General features: G+C 38.2%; 1 long non-coding RNA gene across 1 annotated transcript; it reads right to left on the bottom strand.

Moving 5' to 3' along the window:
- Positions 1-8,538: 8,538 nt before the first annotated feature.
- Positions 8,539-19,909, bottom strand: LOC140071357 (uncharacterized). The gene is made up of 3 exons (XR_011849123.1): positions 15,855-19,909; positions 10,944-11,149; positions 8,539-8,943 (listed from the first exon to the last, which is right to left on the bottom strand). It is a non-coding gene; the product is annotated as an uncharacterized lncRNA (long non-coding RNA).
- Between the last annotated feature and the right edge of the window lie 939 nt (positions 19,910-20,848).

Here is a 20,848-nt window from a genome sequence, read left to right as displayed (position 1 = left end):
ATTTGTATGTGGACTTGTTTTTTGCAGAATCTGTTTTATTTTTCAACGGCACCATTTTTTTAGGGCTCATATAAAAAAAAATTAACATTTCATATTTCTTGGGTGGAACAAGCTAAAGCAGTAATTTCACCATTTGCTTTAATTTGAGGCTATAAATAGTCTGTACTATTAACTCTTTAGGTTATAACAAATATCATGACACCAATGTGTGTAGGAATTTTTATGTTTGACTATCTTCGAACAGAAAAAAACCCCACAATTTTTGTTGTGTGTTACCAAATTCTAAGGGCTATAGAGCTGAGTGTGGACTTGTTTTTTGTAGGATTAGTTGATGTTTTCATGGGTACCACCATTGTGGGTTACACACAACATTTTAATTGCTTTTAATTTTTTTTATTGCTTTTCTATTTTTGGGAGGCAGGAAAAAAATAGCAATTTTTATTTTTGATTATAGTTTAGTTTTGATTGCAGTTTCTGTGGTTTGCCTCTCTGCAGGCTCTCACTGTAATTCTCCATTGTCTCGCAGTTATAGGCTGGAGACTATCTGCTATGATGTATCCCAGAAAGTAGCAGAGAATCTGCTCCATAATCTTACTCAGAAGCATTAGTAGGGTAATAGGACAGGGCTGTACTGGCCTGAACTGATGTGGAAGCAGATAGGGATAGAAACTTACTGTTATCTCCAGCAGCTTTTGTCTGTTCTCTAGCACTCAAAAGTTTTAGCAGTGTCATAAAAGACATTATAGAGAAGTGCTACCCTGTACTGATGGGAATAAAGCCCTTGGGGTAACATAGAAACTTAGTATTATCTCCAGCAGTCTCTGTCTATGTCTCTCCTCTATTACTCAGAAGAATTAGCAGGATCATATAGGATGTTATGGAGAAGAACTGACCTGCAATGTTTGGGATAAAACACTTTGGGTAAGATAGAAACTAACTATTATTTCCAACCTGTGTCACTATTACTCATAAGAATCATCTGGATCATTTAGGATCATATAGGACATTATAGAAAAGTACTGACCTGTACTTTTGAGGATAAAGCAGTTGCAATGATATAGAAACTTACTATTATCTTCAGCAGCCTCTGCCTGTGTCCTTCCTTTATTACTCAGAAGCATCAGCAGGATCATATAGAACGTTATAGAGAAATACTGAGCTGTACTGATGGGAATAAAGCACTTCGGGTAAGAAAGAAACTTATTATCATCTCCAGTGGCTTCTGTCCTTGTCTTTCCTCTATCACTAAGAAGCATCAGCAGGATCATAAAGGACACTATAGAGAAGTTCTGACTTGTATTGATGGGAATAAAGCCTTTGTGGTAACAGAGAAACTTACTATTATCTCCAGCAGCCTCTGTATGTTTGTCTCCTCTATTACTCAGAAACATCAGCAGAATAATATAGGAGGTTATGGAGAAGTACTGACCTGCACTGTTTGGGACAAAGCAATCTGGGTAACATAGAAACTTACTATTATCTCCAGCAGTCTCTGACTGTGCCTCTCCTCTATTACTCAGAAGCATCAGCAGGATTATATAGGATGTTATGGAGAAGTACTGACCTGCACTGTATGGCATAAAGCACTCTGGGTAACATAGAAACTTACTATTATCTCCAGCAGCCTCTGTTTGTGTGTCTCCTCTATTACCGTACTCAGATGCATCAGCAGGATCATATAGGATGTTATGGAGAAGTACTGACCTGCACTATTTGGGATAAAGCACTTTGGGTAATATAGAAACTTACTATTATCTCCAACCTGTGTCACTATTACTTATAGGAATCATCCGGATCATTTAGTACATTGCAGAGAAGTACTGACCTGTACTGATTGGAATCAAGCAATTAGGGTAACATAGAAACTTTCTGATTAGCTCCGGCAGCCTCTGACTGTCCCTGTGTCTCTCCTGCCAGCAGGATCATATAGGATATTACAGTAAAGAATTGACTTTTACTGATGGGAATGAAGAACTTGGGGCTCCCGCTTGTTACTACCCCCTCCCCTCTCCATAGACATCACTGTAATCTAATACTGGCTGCAGTCTGCCTTGTTCTAGCAAGACAGATTCCACAGAGATGTTATAGTGAATGGAAATTTAGGAGGGGGGAGGAGGAAAAGAGCCTTTTTAAGTAGAGGAAGAGACATATTTCTCTTAGACGCGTCTTATATATTTTTAAGGAATTTCCATGAATTCCTTTGGTTATACATGTGACCAGTACTGTACCAATAGAGGCTGCAAATAAACCCCAAATCACAGGACCCACACAATGAATATTATCACAGCAGGTTGTTACGTGTCACATATTTTATTTACCCTGCAGCCACAGAGCTTACAATCTAATGTCCCCTAGAATAGGAAACGAATGCACATTCTACATGTTACATGTGATTCCATTATTCCACACACAGATACAATGCAAGACTGGTCAGACGTGGGCTGTTCCTGGAAGAAGCGGCCATGATTTATGTAGATCTGTAGAACTTCATACTAATTTATTGCAGTAATCAACACAGGGAACCTGTCAGCAGGTGTGTGACCATGCAAAACTGCAGCCAGTGTTAGAAGAGATGTGTAATTAGACCTTTGTGTATGTTGTTAGTAGCAGCAGGACTGTGATATATGGATTTATATTCCAGGATTGTAGCTTCTCCAAGTACTCTGGCAGGTGTCCTCACACTGCTGTGCTTTGTGCTCTCTGCAGCCAGTGTTAGGTATTGTCCCTGCAGAGATGTGTAATCAGACCTTTGTGTATGTTGTTAGTAGCAGCAGGACTGTGATATATGGATTTATTTTCCACGATTGTAGCTTCTCCAAGTACTCTTGCAGGTGTCCTCACACTGCTGTGCTCTCTGCTCTCTGCAGCCAGTGTTAGGTATTGTCCCTGCAGAGATGTTTAATCACACCTTTGTGTATGTGGTTAGTAGCAGCAGGACTGTGATATATGGATTTATGTTCCAGGATTGTAGCTTCTCCAATACAATATAATACAATAGGCTTCTGTTGGATACTGCAGCAGTCATTAGGTGCATAGTTGAAGGGTTGTAGAGAATATCAATGAAGAGAGCACAGAGCACAGCAGTGTGAGGACACTCCTCCAGAACACACTTGGTAAAGCTACAATTATGGAATATAAATCCATTTTTCACAGTCCTGCTGTGTAATTACTTATCTCTCCAGGGACATTACAGAACGCTGGTTACAGAGCGAACAGCAGTGTGAGGACACGCTGCCAGATGCTATAATCCTGGAATATAAATCCATATATCACAGTCCCGCTGCAACATACTCAAAGGCTATGAAGACAAAGCACTCCAGGGACAACACATGGCACTGGCTGCAGAGAGCACAGAGCACAGCAGTGTGCTTGGAGAGACTACAATCCTGGAATATAAACCCACATTCAACAGTCCTGCTGCTACAGAAACATACACAAAGGCAGGATTACACAGATCTGCAGGGACAATACATAAAATTGGCTGCAGTACTGTATGGTCACACCTGCTGACAGGTTCCATTTTTTCCACTTGATTTTTAATAAAGGAGGGGAAACCTGTTAAATTGAGTTTATACTAATCCAATGCATTCAAAATTTACAAAAAACACTTAATGTTGTGTGTAGACAGTGCAGAGCTATGCGTCTCCATGGTGACAGACTACAAACAACTCCTTTGTAGTCTGCTCTTACAGTCAGAACCTACATTTCATCAGCAAGATGTAGGGGGCAGAGCTCATGCAGACACATGCGTGCACAGCACAGGAGATTTGCAATGAACGATGTTTGAAAAGTTTCCTATAGTTTTATGATGGACGAGCTCTATGAAGAGATGCCCCCGATCCCCTGAGTATTGGACTATACCTTGAACTGGACCACAAGCGGTTAGATAAACTGGCTACATGGTGTTATCAGGAGCAGATTACATGAGGTAGGGTGGCTATGTGATGATGGGTAATATGGAGGTACGCTGGCTATGTGATGAGGGTTAATATGGAGGTATGCTGGCTATATGATGAGGGTTAATATAGAGGTAGGGTGGCTATGTGATGATGGGTAATATGGAGGTAAGCTGGCTATATGATGATGGGTAATATAGAGGTATGCTGGCTATATGATGATGGGTAATATGGAGGTAAGCTGGCTATATGATGAGGGGTAATATGGAGGTAAGCTGGCTATATGATGAGGGGTAATGTGGAGGTAAGCTGGATATATGATGATGGGTAATATGGAGGTATTCCAGCTATATGATGATGGGTAATATGGAGGTATTCCAGCTATATAGTGCAGTGTTATATGGAGGTATGCTGGCTATATGATGAGGGGTAATATGGAGGTAAGCTGGCTATATGATGAGGGGTAATATGGAGGTATGCTGGCTATATGATGAGGGGTAATATGGAGGTATGCTGGCTATATGATGATTGGTAATATGGAGGTACGCTGGCAATATGGTGCAGTGTTATATGGAGGTATGCTGGCTATATGATGATTGGTAATATGGAGGTATGCTGGCTGTATGATGAGGGGTAATATGGAGGTATGCTGGCTATATGATGAGGGGTAATATGGAGGTATGCTGGCTATATGATGAGGGTTAATATGGAGGTAAGCTGGCTATATGATGAGGGGTAATATGGAGGTATGCTGGCTATATGATGAGGGGTAATATGGAGGTATGCTGGCTATATGATGATTGGTAATATGGAGGTATGCTGGCTATATGATGAGGGGTAATATGGAGGTATGCTGGCTAAATGATGAGGGGTAATGTGGAGGTATGCTGGATATATGATGAGGGGTAATATAGAGGTATGCTGGCTATATGATGAGGGGTAATATGGAGGTATGCTGGCTATATGATGAGGGGTAATATGGAGGTATGCTGGCTATATGATGAGGGGTAATATAGAGGTATGCTGGCTATATGATGAGGGGTAATATGGAGGTATGCTGGCTATATGATGAGGGGTAATATGGAGGTATGCTGGCTGTATGATGAGGGGTAATATGGAGGTATGCTGGCTATATGATGAGGGGTAATATAGAGGTATGCTGGCTAAATGATGAGGGGTAATATAGAGGTATGCTGGCTATATGATGAGGGGTAATATGGAGGTATGCTGGCTATATGATGAGGGGTAATATGGAGGTATGCTGGCTGTATGATGAGGCATGTGATGTTGTATGAAGGTTTACTGGTAGTGTGGGGGGGTTATATGACAGTAAAGTAGAGGTATAATGATAGTGTATGACAGTATACTGGTAGTGTGGGAGGTTATATGATGGTATACTGGTAATGTAATACGGTATGCTGGTAGTGTGGGAGGTTATATGACGGTATACTGGTAGTGTATGATGTATACTGGTAGTGTATGAAGGTATACTGGTAGTGTATGATGTATACTGGTAGTGTATGATGTATACTGGTAGTGTATGATGTATACTGATAGTGTATGATGTATACTGGTAGTGTATGACGGTATACTGGTAGTGTATGATGTATACTGGTAGTGTATGACGGTATACTGGTAGTGTATGACGGTATACTGGTAGTGTATGATGTATACTGGTAGTGTATGACGGTATACTGGTAGTGTATGACGGTATACTGGTAGTGTATGATGTATACTGGTAGTGTATGAAGGTATACTGGTAGTGTATGATGTATACTGATAGTGTTTGATGTATACTGGTAGTGTATGACGGTATACTGGTAGTGTATGATGTATACTGGTATTGTATGACGGTATACTGGTAGTGTATGATGTATACTGGTAGTGTATGATGTATACTGGTAGTGTATGACGGTATACTGGTAGTGTGTGACGGTATACTGGTAGTGTGTGACGGTATACTGGTAGTGTATGACGGTATACTGGTAGTGTATGACGGTATACTGGTAGTGTATGATGTATACTGGTAGTGTATGACGGTATACTGGTAGTGTATGACGGTATACTGGTAGTGTATGACGGTATACTGGTAGTGTATGATGTATACTGGTAGTGTATGACGGTATACTGGTAGTGTATGATGTATACTGGTAGTGTATGACGGTATACTGGTAGTGTATGACGGTATACTGGTAGTGTATGATGTATACTGGTAGTGTATGATGTATACTGGTAGTGTATGACTGTATACTGGTAGTGTATGATGTATACTGGTAGTGTATGATGTATACTGATAGTGTATGATGTATACTGGTAGTGTATGACGGTATACTGGTAGTGTATGATGTATACTGGTAGTGTATGATGTATACTGGTAGTGTATGACGGTATACTGGTAGTGTATGATGTATACTGGTAGTGTATGATGTATACTGATAGTGTATGATGTATACTGGTAGTGTATGACGGTATACTGGTAGTGTATGATGTATACTGGTAGTGTGTGACGGTATACTGGTAGTGTATGATGTATACTGGTAGTGTATGATGTATACTGGTAGTGTTTGACGGTATACTGGTAGTGTATGACGGTATACTGGTAGTGTATGATGTATACTGGTAGTGTATGACGGTATACTGGTAGTGTATGATGTATACTGGTAGTGTATGATGTATACTGGTAGTGTATGATGTATACTGGTAGTGTATGAAGGTATACTGGTAGTGTATGATGTATACTGGTAGTGTATGATGTATACTGGTAGTGATTGACGGTATACTGGTAGTGTATGATGTATACTGGTAGTGTATGACGGTATACTGGTAGTGTATGACGGTATACTGGTAGTGTATGATGTATACTGGTAGTGTATGACGGTATACTGGTAGTGTATGACGGTATACTGGTAGTGTATGATGTATACTGGTAGTGTATGAAGGTATACTGGTAGTGTATGATGTATACTGATAGTGTATGATGTATACTGGTAGTGTATGACGGTATACTGGTAGTGTATGATGTATACTGGTAGTGTATGACGGTATACTGGTAGTGTATGACGGTATACTGGTAGTGTATGATGTATACTGGTAGTGTATGACGGTATACTGGTAGTGTATGATGTATACTGGTAGTGTATGAAGGTATACTGGTAGTGTATGATGTATACTGATAGTGTATGATGTATACTGGTAGTGTATGACGGTATACTGGTAGTGTATGACGGTATACTGGTAGTGTATGACGGTATACTGGTAGTGTATGATGTATACTGGTAGTGTATGAAGGTATACTGATAGTGTATGATGTATACTGATAGTGTATGATGTATACTGGTAGTGTATGACGGTATACTGGTAGTGTATGACGGTATACTGGTAGTGTATGACGGTATACTGGTAGTGTATGATGTATACTGGTAGTGTATGAAGGTATACTGATAGTGTATGATGTATACTGATAGTGTATGATGTATACTGGTAGTGTATGACGGTATACTGGTAGTGTATGACGGTATACTGGTAGTGTATGACGGTATACTGGTAGTGTATGATGTATACTGGTAGTGTATGAAGGTATACTGATAGTGTATGATGTATACTGATAGTGTATGATGTATACTGGTAGTGTATGACGGTATACTGGTAGTGTATGACGGTATACTGGTAGTGTATGATGTATACTGGTAGTGTATGACGGTATACTGGTAGTGTATGATGTATACTGGTAGTGTATGATGTATACTGGTAGTGTATGACGGTATACTGGTAGTGTATGATGTATACTGGTAGTGTATGAAGGTATACTGGTAGTGTATGATGTATACTGGTAGTGTATGATGTATACTGGTAGTGTATGACGGTATACTGGTAGTGTATGATGTATACTGGTAGTGTATGACGGTATACTGGTAGTGTATGACGGTATACTGGTAGTGTATGATGTATACTGGTAGTGTATGACGGTATACTGGTAGTGTATGACGGTATACTGGTAGTGTATGATGTATACTGGTAGTGTATGACGGTATACTGGTAGTGTATGATGTATACTGGTAGTGTATGAAGGTATACTGGTAGTGTATGATGTATACTGATAGTGTATGATGTATACTGGTAGTGTATGGCGGTATACTGGTAGTGTATGATGTATACTGGTAGTGTATGACGGTATACTGGTAGTGTATGACGGTATACTGGTAGTGTATGATGTATACTGGTAGTGTATGATGTATACTGGTAGTGTATGATGTATACTGGTAGTGTATGATGTATACTGGTAGTGTATGACGGTATACTGGTAGTGTATGACGGTATACTGGTAGTGTATGATGTATACTGGTAGTGTATGATGTATACTGGTAGTGTATGACGGTATACTGGTAGTGTATGACGGTATACTGGTAGTGTATGATGTATACTGGTAGTGTATGATGTATACTGGTAGTGTATGATGTATACTGGTAGTGTATGACGGTATACTGGTAGTGTATGACGGTATACTGGTAGTGTATGATGTATACTGGTAGTGTATGACGGTATACTGGTAGTGTATGATGTATACTGGTAGTGTATGACGGTATACTGGTAGTGTATGACGGTATACTGGTAGTGTATGATGTATACTGGTAGTGTATGACGGTATACTGGTAGTGTATGATGTATACTGGTAGTGTATGACGGTATACTGGTAGTGTATGATGTATACTGGTAGTGTATGACGGTATACTGGTAGTGTGTGACGGTATACTGGAGATATATTAATGTATTAGATCAGTATGGATTTCTCATGTACGTTCATGTAGTCATATAATCTTCTACGGGATAATCCGGGGAGGGGTCGATGTGTTGGGGGTGCACTTACCTGTCCCTTTGGTAGCAAACCATATAGCAGCATAGCCTGCACATATCCTTACATATTGGGGTACACTCCGCAGTCTCGCTCTGTGTATAAGTCTGTGCACCCACTGATCTAAGGTGCTCAGCGATGCCTCATCCTTCATCGTATAAAGGTGTCTGTACAGAAAGTGACCTCACATCCACAATCCTGGAAGAAGAGAAGAAAACAGTGAGGCCTCCTGAACGGGAACAATGAAATCCCCCCCCATTAAAAATAATAAGAAAGGCCAACTGGTATACAAACATCTACAATGAGGCCCCAGCCATGAATATAGCATAAAATAGAAAAATATGTCCCTCCAGTGAAAATACCTGTGATGCTTATAGCAAACACATAAATATATTCCAGCAATGAATATACCAAACACATAGATACCAATGATTGGGCTGCACATATAAATATTTACCAGCAATAACTAAACAGCACATAATAATATCCTGCATTTATAAATATAGACCAAAATGTATTTACTACACACATCAATATATACCAGCATTACATGTACTGCACACATCAATATATACCAGCATTACATGTACTGCACACATCAATATATACCAGCATTACATGTACTACACACATTAATATATACCAGCATTACATGTACTACACACATCAATATATACCAGCATTACATGTACTACACACATCAATATATACCAGCATTACATGTACCATGCACATCAATATATACCAGCATTACATGTACTGCACACATCAATATATAACAGAATGATATGTACTACACACATCAATATATACCAGCATTACATGTACTACACACATCAATATATACCATAATTATATGTACTACACACATCAATATATACCAGCATTACATGTCCTACACACATCAATAAATACCATAATTATATGTACTACACACATCAATATATACCAGCATTACATGTCCTACACACATCAATAAATACCAGCATTACATGTCTTACACACATCAATAAATACCAGCATTACATGTCCTACACACATCAATATATACCAGAATTATATGTACTACACACATCAATATATACCAGAATTATATGTACTACACACATCAATATATACCAGCATTACATGTACTACACACATCAATATATACCAGCATTACATGTACCATGCACATCAATATATACCAGAATTATATGTACTACACACATCAATATATACCAGCATTACATGTACTACACACATCAATATATACCATAATTATATGTACTACACACATCAATATATACCATAATTATATGTACTACACACATCAATATATACCAGCATTACATGTACTACACACATCAATATATGCCAGCATTACATGTACTACACACATCAATAAATACCAGCATTACATGTCCTACACACATCAATATATACCAGCATTACATGTACTACACACATCAATATATACCAGAATTATATGTACTACACACATCAATATATACCAGCATTACATGTACTACACACATCAATATATACCAGCATTACATGTACTACACACATCAATATAAACTACAATTATATGTAATAAACACATCAATATATACCAGCATTATATCTACTACACACATCAATATATACCAGCATTACATGTACCGCACACATCAATATATACCAGCATTACATGTACCGTACACATCAATATATACCAGCATTACATGTACTACACATATAAATATATACTAGCATTATATGTACTGCACACATCAATATATTCCAGCATTACATGTACTGAACACATCAATACAGTATATACCAGAATTGCATGTACTGCACACATCAATATATACCAGCATTACATGTACTACACACATCAATATATACCAGCATTACATGTCCTACACACACCAATATATACCAGCATTACATGTACTACACGCATCAATATAAACCAGCATTACATGTACTGTGCACATCAGTATATACCAGCATTACATATACTACACATATCAATATATACCACCATTATATGTACTACACACATCAATATATACCATTATTACATGTACTACCCACATCAATATATACCAGCATAACATGTACAACACACATCAATATATACCAGCATTACATTTCCTACACACATCAATTTATACCAGCATTACATGTACTGCACATCTGGGCTGCCCTTGGGCACAGGTATCACTTACTGTTAGACTGCTGCTGTTGCCATTTCATGTTTGTGTTGGCCTGGTCCATCCCGCTTTTCCTCCTGTAGTCTCCTCATGGCTGCCAATTCTTCTCCATCAGGTAGAGAATGTCATGGAAATTTCTCCCAGTCATGACTTATCTCTGCAAAATTTGCCACCTGCAGAATGTGACTGTGGCCTCTGGAGAACATCTCCACACTCCGCCCCTAAAAAAATCACAGTCAATGTAATTTACCGCAGATAGCAGCTAAGTACAACCTGCATATATATAATACACTGCTACCCATCAATATACTATATACTACCGTATACTTCCCACTCGTTAATCCGGTTGCCTCAGCACACTTCCCCAATACACAGGTAGCCCATGCCCTCAATATATAGCCAGCCAGTATATATCCAGCCAACCCCAAGCTATATAGCCAGCCAGTCCCCTGCCACCCCCCAGTATATCGCCAGCATGCCCCCCGGTAGTATATAGCCAGACAACCCCCCCCCCGTAGTATATAGCCAGCCAGCCCCATGTAGTATATAACCATCCTGCTCTCCTGTACTATATAGCCAGCATGCCCCACCTGTAGTATATAGCCATCCTGCCCCCACGTAGTTTATAGCCATCCTGTGCCTGTAGTATGTGTAGCCAGCCTGCCTCCATGTAGTATATAGCCATCCTTCCCCTATGTAGTATATGGCCAGCCTGCCCCCTGTAGTATATAGTCAGCCTGCCCCCTGTAATATATAGCCATCCTGCCCCCTATAGTATATATCCAGCCAGCCCCATGTAGTATATAACCATCTGCCCTCCTGTACTATATAGCCAGCATGCCCCACCTGTAGTATATAGCCATCCTGCCCCCTGTAGTATATAGCCAGCCTGCCCCCTGTAGTATATAACCATCCTGCCCTCCTGTACTATATAGCCAGCATGCCCCACCTGTAGTATATAGCCATCCTGCCCCCTGTAGTATATAGCCAGCCTGCCCCCTGTAGTATATAGCCATCCTGCCCCCATGTAGTTTATAGCCATCCTGCCCCCTGTAGTATATAGCCCCCCTGCCCCCCTGTAGTAGATAGCCACCCTGCCCCCATGTAGTATCTAGCCATCCTGGAACCCATGTAATATATAGCGAGCCTGACTCCCTGTAATATATAGACAGCTTGCCCCAATGTAATATATAGCCAACTAGCCCCATGTATTATATAGCCATCCTGCCCCCATGTAGTATATAGCCAGCCTGCCCCCATGTAGTTTACAGCCAGCAAGCCCCATGTCGAATATAGCCAGTGAGCCAATGTAGTATATAGCCAGTGAGCCCCATGTAGTATATAGCCAGTGAGCACCATGTAGTATATAGCCATTCTGCCCCTTGTAGTATATGGCCATCCTGCCCCCCCTGTAGTATATAGCCAGCCCAACTCCTGTAGTATATAGCCAACCAGTCCCATGTAGTATATACCGATCCTTTCCCCATGTAGAATATAACCTTCCAGCCCCCTGTAGTATGTAGCAAGCTTGTCGCCATGTAGTATATAGCTATGCTGTCACCCTGTAGTATACAGTCAGCCTGCCCCCCTGTAGTATATAACTATCCTGCCCTCATGTAGTATATAGCTATCCTGCCCCCCTGTAGTATATAGCCATCCTGACCCCTGTAGTTAACCTTGTATAACCTGGGGATTTCCTGTACATAGTGATATGTATACAGCTGGTATAACCTGGGCATCTCCTGTATATAGTGATATATGTACAGCCGGTATAACCTGGGGATCTCCTGTATATAATGATATATGTACAGCCGGTATAACCTGGGGATCTCCTGTATATAATGATATATGTACAGCCGGTATAACCTGGGGATCTCCTGTATATAATGATATATGTACAGCCGGTATAACCTGGGGATCTCCTGTATATAATGATATATGTACAGCCGGTATAACCTGGGGATCTCCTGTATATAATGATATATGTACAGCCGGTATAACCTGGGGATCTCCTGTATATAATGATATATGTACAGCCGGTATAACCTGGGGATCTCCTGTATATAATGATATATGTACAGCTGGTATAACCTGGGGATCTCCTGTATATAATGATATATGTACAGCCGGTATAACCTGGGGATCTCCTGTATATAATGATATATGTACAGCCGGTATAACCTGGGGATCCCCTGTATATAATGATATATGTACAGCCGGTATAACCTGGGGATCTCCTGTATATAATGATATATGTACAGCCGGTATAACCTGGGGATCTCCTGTATATAATGATATATGTACAGCCGGTATAACCTGGGGATCTCCTGTATATAATGATATATGTACAGCCGGTATAACCTGGGGATCTCCTGTATATAATGATATATGTACAGCCGGTATAACCTGGGGATCTCCTGTATATAATGATATATGTACAGCTGGTATAACCTGGGGATCTCCTGTATATAATGGTATATGTACAGCTGGTATAACCTGGGGATCTCCTGTATATAATGATATATGTACAGCCGGTATAACCTGGGGATCTCCTGTATATAATGATATATGTACAGCCGGTATAACCTGGGGATCTCCTGTATATAATGATATATGTACAGCTGGTATAACCTGGGGATCTCCTGTATATAATGATATATGTACAGCGGGTATAACCTGGGGATCTCCTGTATATAATGATATATGTACAGCCGGTATAACCTGGGGATCTCCTGTATATAGTGATATATGTACAGCTGGTATAACCTGGGGATCTCCTGTATATAATGATATATGTACAGCTGGTATAACCTGGGGATCTCCTGTATATAATGATATATGTACAGCTGGTATAACCTGGGGATCTCCTGTATATAATGATATATGTACAGCTGGTATAACCTGGGGATCTCCTGTATATAATGTTATATGTACAGCCGGTGTAACCTGGGGATCTCCTGTGTATAATGATATATGTACAGCCGGTATAACCTGGGGATCTCCTGTATATAGTGATATATGTACAGCTGGTATAACCTGGGGATCTCCTGTATATAATGATATATGTACAGCCGGTATAACCTGGGGATCTCCTGTATATAGTGATATATGTACAGCTGGTATAACCTGGGGATCTCCTGTATATAATGATATATGTACAGCTGGTATAACCTGGGGATCTCCTGATTATAATGATATATGTACAGCCGGTGTAACCTGGGGATCTCCTGTATATAATGATATATGTACAGCTGGTATATCCTGGGGATCTCCTGTATATAATGATATATGTACAGCCGGTATAACCTGGGGATCTCCTGTATATAATGATATATGTACAGCTGGTATAACCTGGGGATCTCCTGTATATAATGATGTATGTACAGCCGGTATAACCTGGGGATCTCCTGTATATAATGATATATGTACAGCCGGTATAACCTGGGGATCTCCTGTATATAATGATATATGTACAGCCGGTATAACCTGGGGATCTCCTGTATATAATGATATATGTACAGCCGGTATAACCTGGGGATCTCCTGTATATAATGATGTATGTACAGCCGGTATAACCTGGGGATCTCCTGTATATAATGATATATGTACAGCCGGTATAACCTGGGGATCTCCTGTATATAATGATATATGTACAGCCGGTATAACCTGGGGATCTCCTGTATATAATGATATTTGTACAGCTGGGGATATAACCTAGAGATCTCCTGTATATAATGATATTTGTACAGCTGGGGATATAACCTGGGGATATAATGATATATGTACAGCCGGTATAACCTGGGGACCTCCTGTATATAATGATATATGTACAGCCGGTATAACCTGGGGATCTCCTGTATATAATGATATATGTACAGCCGGAATAACCTGGGGACCTCCTGTATATAATGATATATGTACAGCTGGTATAACCTGGGGATCCCCTGTATATAATGATATATGTACAGCCGGTATAACCTGGGGATCTCCTGTATATAGTGATATATGTACAGCCGGTATAACCTGGGGATCTCCTGTATATAATGATATATGTACAGCCGGTATAACCTGGGGATCTCCTGTATATAATGATATATGCACAGCCGGTATAACCTGGTGATCTCCTGTATATAATGATATATGTACAGCCGGTATAACCTGGGGATCTCCTGTATATAATGATATACGTACAGCCGGTATAACCTGGGGATCTCCTGTATATAATGATATATGTACAGCCGGTATAACCTGGGGATCTCCTGTATATAATGATATACGTACAGCCGGTATAACCTGGGGATCTCCTGTATATAATGATATATGTACAGCCGGTATAACCTGGGGATCTCCTGTATATAATGATATATGTACAGCTGGTATAACCTGGGGATCTCCTGTATATAATGATATATGTACAGCCGGTATAACCTGGAGATCTCCTGTATATAATGATATATGTACAGCTGGTATAATTTGGGTATTTTCTGTGTGTTTGATTTAAGAACACTAGAATACACCTTGTAGTTATTAGGCTATACATTTCGTCAGGTCCCTATTACACTCCAGGGGTCAGGCTATCGCTGTGCATAGAGCTGCGACATCTCTAAGACCGTTATTAAGATCAGTCATTAAAGGAAACTACACAGAACTGCACTTAGTATGTGACAGACAACTGGTTGCCATTGGTAACAAAACAAGAACCCAAAATTTTTCCCTTCATCCCCAAAAACCTTCTCCAGTAAATTACCCTACAGTCAGGTGTGAAGATCACCAGCCGTCTCCACGACCCCGTCCCAGCACATTATATACCAGCAGTTACTATACACAGAGATTACAAAATAACAACAACAATGTAGCAAAAAGAATCTACTTGTCTCCGGTGCTAAAAAAAACCTCAGCGGAATTTCCCTCATCCTGGAATATTACCTGATATTCCGGATCCTACGTCCTCTTCTTCCCGAAATTCTACCCAAATCAAAGCAGAAGGATGAAGAAGAAGCTGCTGCGAGGCCGGTCCTCTATTGTCTGCTGCAGCATCCACACAGCAATGAGAGGAGGATGCACTGCATGGATCCATCCCATCATCCCCCGCGCCTCCATCTCCCAGCATGCAAATGGTGCGGGAGAAATTAACCCCTTCATCCCCCCTCACCCAGCCTGGGCTTTACCAACCTACATCTAGTCGTATAAATACGACCCGAAGGGGGGGGGGGGTCATCTATAATTATAGTGATCATCATCCCAATATATATATATATATTTTATTATTATTTTTTACTTTCGATGTTTCGTATATTTTTATATATTTTTTATTATTTTTTTCATTTTTTTTAAATCTGCTGTAGAAATACAAAAAATTTGTAGACCCATTTTGGGCTTAGCCCAACAGTTGTAGGAGTGTAAAAAAAAAATTTTTTTTTAAGTTCCAAATTTTCAGAGTGACGTAAAAAGACAAATGAGAAGGCAACGACCCTACTGGAAGAAACCAAGCAAAGTGGGAACTAGTTTGTGGCCTAGAAAAAAAAAATAATTTAATAAAATAGTGCGGGGCCCTATCGCTGTTCTTTCCCTTTGCTTCCTATTTTACAAACTAGATTGTTTTACATGGTTCCGGATTATCAGAATTACGCAATACTAACAGAATGGATCACAGGCAACAATGTTGCAACCGATCAGATTTAAAAAGAAAATGTATATATTCTCCCTTTGCCCAAACCAGGTACAAAATCTCAGATCCAAACACCTGTACAGAGAATATCTTACTTTGGGCTTTAAATTTGGGCCTTCATGTAATAAATCAGTTTATTAATCATTTTGTCTATGTCTTCTTCAGTAACCAATCAGAGCTCAGCTTTCATTTCCATGGAGCAGATGAGTATATGAAAGCTGAGGTTTGATTGGAGGAATTCGGCAACCCTGTTAGTCTTACTACTAGTAGACCATTTCAATATTTAAAGCCCAATTAATTTATTTTTAGAAGGATTTGTCTTTATAAAGTAGGATTATCAGAGCTCTAGTATTTACTTGAAATCTGAATCATGGGGATAGTGAAAAATCTGTAAATTTTTCATTTTCATTTTTTTTTTTACAGGCTGTTGACAAACACCGTGGCCCTGATGACACAATTTTACTGCTGATTAAAAAAAAAACCTAACCAATTAAAAAAAAAAACCTGCAAAACCCCAAAATTTTATAAAAAAATATTATTAAAAAATTCTACATCTTCAGATGACATATTACTCAGACGCCAGGCCTGATCCAGCCATATAAATCTACTTTTCACAAAGTGGATGAAAAATCTTCCCAATCCACCCCCCCCAACTCAACGTGTCCCATTCACAGATTCTCATTTGTTGCCTGAAATTTTTTAAAAAAAATTTATTTTCCCCCTTCATACAGATTGCTCTTTGTACATTGTACAAAAAAAAAAAAATTCTTTCAATTGGAAAAAGGCAACAGATTCTACTCAACCATTTGGAATTAATGTTACTATGTATAAACACCGGGACGGACGACCTACATATAAGAGCAGGAAAAGGTAAGCTCCTCCTATATTACATGTGGAATTTTAATTTTTTTTTCCGTCGCTTCATATCAATCACGTAACGTCCACATGTAACATATCATAATGGGCCTTATTTGCATAAAAAAATATACCATGCAGCAGAAAATATGGGATTTTTTTCTAAGAAATTTTTTATTTTATATTCTTTATATGTTTTTTTTTTAATATATATTTTTACAGCAATTTTTATATTTACATTACAGGTGGTCCCCTACTTAAGAACACCCGACTTACAGACGACCCCTAGTTACAAACGGACCTCTGGTAATTGGTAATTTACTGTACTTTAGTCCTAGGCTACAATAATCAGCTGTAACAGTTATCACAGGCGTCTGTAATGAAGCTTTAGTGTTAATCCTGGTTCTTATGACAATCCAACATTTTTAAAACCCAATAGTCATAGAGACCCCAAAAAATTTTGTCTGGGGTTACAATTATAAAATATACAGTTTCGACTTACATACAAATTCAACTTAAGAACAAACCTGCAGAACCGATCTTGTATGTAACCCCAGGACTACCCATATATATATGTATGCACTGGAATTTATTTTTACCTTACTAAGAAAAACAATACAAAAATGTCTATATATTTCTATACTGCTCCCTTATATCTTACGTTACCACTCAAGGTTGTCAGTGCAAAAATTCTGCTGTTAAATAAAGTTTTGTCCATCTTAATACCAGAAAAAAATATAACTTTACCCCTCTGTAACACCCTACAGATGGAACTTATATTCATACGGAATTTTAGGCCCAATGAACAAGCTCCATAGCAAAAAAAAATTAAAAAAATTCTAGAGTGTGTGTTTTATGAACATGTGTCTATGAAAATATTTCGGACGTCTGAAAATAAAAAATTTAAAAAAAGAATTTTTTTGCAATGCTAAAAAAAAAAAAAAAATGTATATACTCAATAAGCATAAATCTGACATATACTATTTTTTTTTTTAAACCAGCATTTTTTATCGTTATTTACACGATTTTTCTAGTTGCCATAGAGTAACGTCTACAGAGAATATTTAAAGACCTCAAAATTCCATAAGACTGACAACCTCATTGATCAAAAACAGAACAATCAGGGGATAACACCAATTATTTTTTTCCAATCACTTTACATATTAAAAAAAAAATCTAACCAGCAAATTCCAGAATTTTTCCTAAGGATCCTAACACTTTCTATAGGGGATGGGCAGAACTTGACATATAAAGTGCAGCACAACTTATACCACATGCAAATATTCCCCTAAAAAAAAACCACAACAATCCGGGGATGACACCAATTTTTTTTACAGATGAAAAAACTCAACCACCAAATTCCAGAATTTTTTTTAACTTTTTCTAATGTTCCTAATACTTGTAACATGGAATCGGCATAACTTGACATATAAAGTACGTCACGACGTAAACCCAATGCAAACATTGACCCAAAACAAGACGCAAATCAAGGCAAACCCTTTAACAATTACCACATATACTAAAAAAAATCAAGATCACAAAAAAACCCATCCGTCAAATCCATGCAGAAACCTTAATCATGAGTTACACAGTCATTAAAAGTTAAAAACACAATAAAAACAATATAAAAAGAATTTTGGGGAATGTAAAAAGATGCAAAAAAAATTAAACTCCTGCTTTGAGATCAACAGGGTTAAAAAAAACTGACTAGGCCGAAATCCTGTTCTGTATGTGACCCCCTCAGAGGAAGTTTTTTGCTATTTTTAAGTGTTTATTCTCATAAGACTCTGATATAGTATATAGAATTAAAAAATGACACCCCCCCCCCAGAAGCTTATAAACTATGAACCACAATGGGAAGTTTGACGCCGTATACCAGGTCATAGGATTCCCCTCATTGAAAAAACACAAGCGGTCCCACAGGTGTAAGGGTTAATTTTTTTTTTTAGGCCAGAACGGTAAATAACATAAAAGCAAAGTTTCATTTCTGACAAACAGGGATGATGTAAAAGTGATAGCAAGGCAAAAAAAAAACTACAAAAAAATAAATACCGTAGCTACAAAACAATGAAAAAAAATTTTTTAAACCCATAATAATGTCATCTTCAAATTCTAAGTAAAATTACATAAAAATATTGACTATTAATAATCTACAGGATTAAAATAAATCTGCTAGATACGTTGTGTCAGTATAACAACATAGGGAGATCCGGTATATACTCGAGTATAAGCCTAGTTTTTCAGCACAAAAAAAATGTGCTGAAAACTCGAGTAAAAAATATATAGGTTTTACCAGGTTTTTGTGGTAAAATTAGGCGCCTCGGCTTATACTTGGGTCGGCTTATACTCGAGTATATATACGGTAACTTCGAGCGTAAGATTAAGATCCTAAATGAACTTTTACCGAATATTGATCAGTAACAGGGAAAACTGTAATAAAATTGGGTTAACAAAAACAACACTGCAAGATTTAGATTTTTTAAAAAAATTTTTTTACTATTATATCTATATATAGAATGAATACATAGACATATAACATAACAGTAACAATGTAACACACACATATGTATATGTATCCATCTATATCATATCTATCTGTATATAAAGGAAACAAGTATTTCACATAAACACTTCTATACTAATGTATATCTATCTATCTATCTATATATATATGTATATATATGTATCTATATATATATGTCACTGTTATTGGAGATTCATATCTATATACCCTATATTTCATCTAAAATGTATCCATCTATGATACAATACAATTTGGGATCCCACATTCACAGTGTTAACACTCCAATATATAATATCATCTTAGACGTTAACTAATAAATAAGAATCCTCTGGAAATTCTATGGATTTGGATTACGGCGCTGGGGGGTATGACATCATCCGCCGTCATACATCATACAGATCCATTGATGGGTATTGAAATGTTATAATAAATTTTTTTGCTGAGGCTCTTACTAGACTTCTAGAGTTTTGAGAGTGAAAAAAAAAACAAAAACTCTGGTTAGAAGGTTTAGGAATTAAATTTTTTTTTGTTTTTTTAAAAAAACATATAATTAGCATTGCTAAATTTTTAAAAAAAAATATCTTGCTTTTTATCTCCGCGAGTTCATTGGACATTGCTATTGGATCTGGAATGTTTAAAGACTCAAAGTGGCGAAAGTTTGGTGCCTAAGGGGTTAAAAATATTTGCAATGGATCCCGATAATTACGGTAAAAATGTCCGTGTGATATTTTCCTATATTTATCCCTCCAAAAACAAAAACAAAAAAAACGACTTCTCCCCAGGCCCTGTGTAACTTACATTACATCTGGTGATGTACGGACGATGGTTCGGGGTTTTTTTTTTTTTTCTTTCTTTTTTTTTTTTTTTATGTGA

The sequence above is a fragment of the Engystomops pustulosus genome, chromosome 7 (assembly GCF_040894005.1).
Source record: "Engystomops pustulosus chromosome 7, aEngPut4.maternal, whole genome shotgun sequence".
Lineage (NCBI taxonomy): Eukaryota > Metazoa > Chordata > Amphibia > Anura > Leptodactylidae > Engystomops > Engystomops pustulosus.
This window is presented reverse-complemented; position numbering and strand designations above follow the sequence as displayed.